Source organism: Solanum stenotomum, chromosome 9, assembly GCF_019186545.1.
Source record: "Solanum stenotomum isolate F172 chromosome 9, ASM1918654v1, whole genome shotgun sequence".
In the NCBI taxonomy this organism is placed as follows: Eukaryota; Viridiplantae; Streptophyta; class Magnoliopsida; order Solanales; family Solanaceae; genus Solanum; species Solanum stenotomum.
Window position 1 is genome coordinate 56,255,140 of NC_064290.1, and position 5,250 is coordinate 56,260,389.

The following is a 5,250-nucleotide window of genomic DNA, read 5'->3' on the forward strand; positions in this document are numbered from 1 at the left end:
TTGTGTTTCTTAGCCACATCAATAATCAGAGCAAATAGAGAAAGGGAAAGCTCTAAAGATGGAAAAGCTCTTTTCAAATCAATTATGACCTTCAACTCTTTCCTTATACTTCATCAAAAAGGGAGAAGCAGATTTTTCCAGATCTTAAAGGTTGTTGTGAAGTATTGTTTTAATTTTTAATTTTTTTTTGTTCTTGTTTGACAATTGAACGAGATTCACAAGTTTGAGTTATGGAAACAAATATTACATAGAGATAAATCAAATGGATGTTGATGGGGTGAGTTTTATTATGCACACGTTATTATTTCTTGTTTTAAGTTAATTTTCTTTCGTTATTTGTTTATAGCAAATAATTTGGTTTAATTGTTCTATCTAGGCAATGAAAATTCACTTCTTAGAAGAAATAATTGTGGAAATCCTCATCAGATTATCTGTCCAGTCTCTTCTTCGATTTAAATGTGCATCAAAATCTTAGAATACATTGATCACCTCGAATTACGTTAAAGCAAAGCATTTCAATCATGCTAAGAAGAAAAAAAAATTCTTATTGCGCGACTACATTCTGGTACGATTTCATGTTATTGTTCTTTTTTAATCATCGGCTCAACCATTACAAAAGTTTAGTGGTTTCCCTTTAAATTATTATCCAAAGAGGCGCTACGAAATAATATGTTGCTGTGATGGTTTGTCTCTTGTTTTGTATCGTGATGGCTATTTACTGTGGAACCCTTCCACAAATGAATCAATGCTACTTCCTAATCCTGAATTTCGACACACATACGAAGAGGCATTCTTTTGCACTTACGGATTTGGATATGACTTGATTAGTGATGACTATAAGATTCTTAAGATTGACAACGATGATGGTGGTAATGATTTTAGACCATGCAGTAATATCCTCGCGCTAAAGAGTGATTCTTGGAGAAAAATTTGACAAACATCCTTGTGCCTTTCACAATGGTCTACGTCCTGACGACTCTTTAGCATTTGTTCGTGGTGCATTTCATTGGATGGATGATTTATCCAACTATTTTGTGATTTCATTTAATATATCAAATGAGGTGTACAGAGAGATATCGTTGCCACATGAAATTTGCAATATTCCCAATATATATGAGGCTTATAAAATGTGTCGTTTCAGTAATACATGAAATGCTTTGTGCTTATTATACTTGCCAACATATAGAGGGGAGCACTTTTAAGTTATGAGTAATAAAAAATTATGATATTAAGGAATTTTTGACTCAATTATTTACTATACAAGAAAGAGTGGCCTGTCTATATTATATCATACCGAAATATATGTTTGCGATTGGTGACGTGCTACTCATGTACAGTAAGGGTTTTTCTTTTGGATTTAGGACATTCAAAGGACCATTTAAATTGTTTTCTATATATCATGGTGATCACCAAAGAGGATTCGTTTATACATAAAGATTTATTTCTCTAAAATTACTTATTTAGTATTACCTTAGCTCATGTATGATCAAGTCAATTTTATTTTTTTTTCAAAATTCTCAACGAGAAATAAGATACAGTTTTTAGATGGATCAATAATTGAGTTAGCTTTTTTTCATTGAATATTCATATTTGTTTTGATGTTTGATCCATTTGTATTTATATAGAAAAAATTTCACTTTAAGAATAAGAACTTACCAAAAATTGTGTATTAATTTTGTATTTTTTTCTTCTACTTTTTAATAAGGTAATAAGACAGATGTTGCATTTGGTTTATATACTCTTTTGATTTTTCTTTATTTTATATTTTATATAAATTTCTTACAATAGTAAGTTTATAGGACCAATGTCTTTTTGTTCAAAGTAGTATATTATGACTTTATTGAAAGTATTTATATATGGAGAGAGATTGTAAAAACCTTTTCTATCTATATTATACTTAATGTAATTATTGAAATTTGACCGTCTTTTATTATTGCCACACGTACAAGTTCACTAGTACATATCTGGCAGACAATTCGTTGTTTAGTCGGTGTTGTAAAAAGGAATGCCTTATCCTCTTTACTTCTAACAGGTTTAGCTTTAAGCATTGAGACATGTCTAAAATTGCTCCGATTAGAGATTGTCTAACCAGATTCTGATTCCGCGCAGGTTGGTAGAGCACTACTGCTGGGCTAAAATGATGTAAACAACAGACCTTCGTTCTTGTTGACAATCAAAAGAACTCAACCATAAAATAATCATTGTAACAATATATCTAGCTAATGAAATCTATTCCCCAATAAATGTGAGACTTTTACCACTCTAACACCCCCTTCACACACCCAGACCTAACTGGGACGTGGATCGGGAGTCCAAACGGGATGAATCTGACTCTAATACCATATAAAAATATGACACTTGGGCTTAACTCAACTCTAAAACTAACTCATGAGAGAGGTTTATCCAAGGAGACCACCTGCCCATTCGCCCCATCTAATGCAAAGTTTGTTTTTGCAAGAAATTAAATCAAACAAAAAGATATACCACAAAGATCTCTGTTGAGAGCATCTAGAGTAGCAAATTAATCAAACAAAATGAAAACATTGCGATGTATCTCTCGGCTCGGGTATTCCGTAAGTTCATTTTTTTCAGAAAGGCATAATTTTTTCCCAGCCAGCTGAAAAGTGGATGCAGAATTATCGGTCTTAGTCTTCAACTTTTAGCTGATGCTTTTACTCAACTTTCTATATATTGGGAGATTTACATGATAATTGTTTAATTTAGTTTTAATTTTATTTATCTGCCAATTTGTTTATAATGTGACTTTGAAGTCATTTAATATTTGTTTTGTTTGATTTTTATATATTGTTCTTTTTTATTTCTCCACAGATATGATATTTAGGTTAATTCAATATACTTTGCCTTGCTTGTCGACCTATGTATTTACTAGGGTCTAGGGTACTGACTATGTTTTAGTTAGTTGCAAACTTCTATATGGTTAAAAAGAACATAATTCCTCTCAATGCATGCATGTACATCATATTCAAATGGATATATATATATAGAGAGAGAGAGAGATATCATAGTTGCCACTTATATATGTTCAAAAATTGGCCACGTCTCTTTGTTTCAAAACTCATTATTCTTATTTCGTGGAACTCTCTCCCTCTTTATTTACCTTTTTATCTGTATGTACTACTATAAGTTCACATTTTAAGTTTATATAATTATATATTTTCTCTATCTCAATTCGTTTAAAAAGATATTTCTAAATATTATGATTTAAAAATTTAAAAATAGGTAGAATGTAACAAAATTTGAGAAGCCAACGGTACGTCCTACTAGTACTAGTAAGAAGAGAACAACAAAGTGCATATACAATAATTTTGTGCACAATTTTCTTCCTCTCCTCCTCTAGAAGCATATTCAAAGAAGCGAGTTTCTCACTCCAAATCTATTTGCTCGTCCATGCGATATGATATCATGATATGATATCATAATATGGATTTATGAGATGAAATTGAAGTTTTGTTTGGACATGCGATATGAAATTTTTGTGTTGTATATTCTCATAAACATAAGAATCTCATAAGTTGTAAAATTATTAAAATAACCCTAATTGTTTATTCAATCTTACCAAATAAACAAAAAATTATAAAACCGAATAATAAATTACTATTACATAGCTATTTATTCTCCACTTAGGTAACTGTTTCATCTAACTTTAGTTCAATAAAAAATTGAACATAAATTGTAGTGTACTAGTCTTTAATATAATCCTCCCACATAGTACGAACAATTTCCTCACGTTGAACTTGCATTTCTCGATCATGCGATCGAGAAGACGAACCAACATTATTACTTTGAGTTGTATTAAATACAAAACGGTAGAAGTAATAAATTAGGTGTTGAAGTAAATGAAGAGAATAGATTTATTACTCTACAATCGGTTGGTGTCAGTTAAAGTGACTATATGTTGGTGAGAATAATAAATTTTAAAAAGTAATGATGTGATTATAAATTTTATTTACATATGAAATAAATGGTTAGTAGATATAAATGTGGGGTTGTTGTCACAGAATATAAACTTGTGGATCAATTTTTGTATTAAAAATATCTCAAATCTATCATGATTTTTGGAGAATATGGAATCAACGTAAAATTGCATGTCCAAACGTTGATTTAATCTCACAATTCTATATCGTGATATGATATCGCATGGCCAAACGCCTACTAACACTTCTAGAATCAATTTTCCCTTAAAAAAAAATCCTAACAAAGAAATGGAAGATGATCTTATTGGGCAAGACAAATATGTATCACCTGTTGAGAAAGCTTACCATACAAATACAAGGGAGATTGGAGTAGAGTTGAGTGATGAGTATCTGGTGAGAAGAAGTCAATTTTATTAAACAGTCTGTAACTTGGTTCCTTCTCTAAAACAATTTTTAACTTGTAGTTGTACACTTTTTTGAGATTTATGTAAAATTACTATTTTTCATATACTTTTTAAAATCATAATATTGTTGTTATTTAATGTATATAAAAAAAAACTTACCATACAAATATAAATTTTATCCCAAGAAGAAGAATGAGAAATATTGATTGGGTATATAAGCTAATGTCATTCTAAAATGAAATAGATGAAAAAAAAAATAGTATTATCAATTTTAATGAATTTATAGTAAGATTACCTTATTTGACATATTTTGATGCAAGTAATACCCAAATAAATAATAAAAATAAAATTTAGACAATATTCATTAATGATTGATAGATCTCGAAGGGAATAAAGATAAGGAAGATCTGGTGTGGGGTTGGGGTGGGGGCAATCATATAAGTACAATTTTTTACAAAAGATTAGAGTGGGCTTATTTCTAACGAGTAAAAGAGATTGATTAACTAAAAAAAGAAAATAACCTGTAAGCATGATTTATACATTTTGATGGTAAAATAATATGTTTTTTAATAGATCGATAAATTTCTCGAGGAAAATTGTATAAGGATTGTACGATTTTCTCGTTAATTTGAGCATGAGTAGCTGTAAATTTGATTAGCATTTAAATATAATATATTCCCCCCTCCCCTCTCGAATAGAGTGACCTAGTTTGACTTGACACGAAATTTAAGAAAATAAAATTGACTTTTGAATCTTGTGGTCTTAAATTAAAGTTATGTTAAATGTATAATATTGTCCTTTAATATTGAGGTCTTAAACATACCACGTGAAAAGTTGAAAATAAAATGTTATAAAAAAAAATATCGTTTTTTTTAAAACAAACTAAAAAGCAAAAGAATTCATTCTTTTTT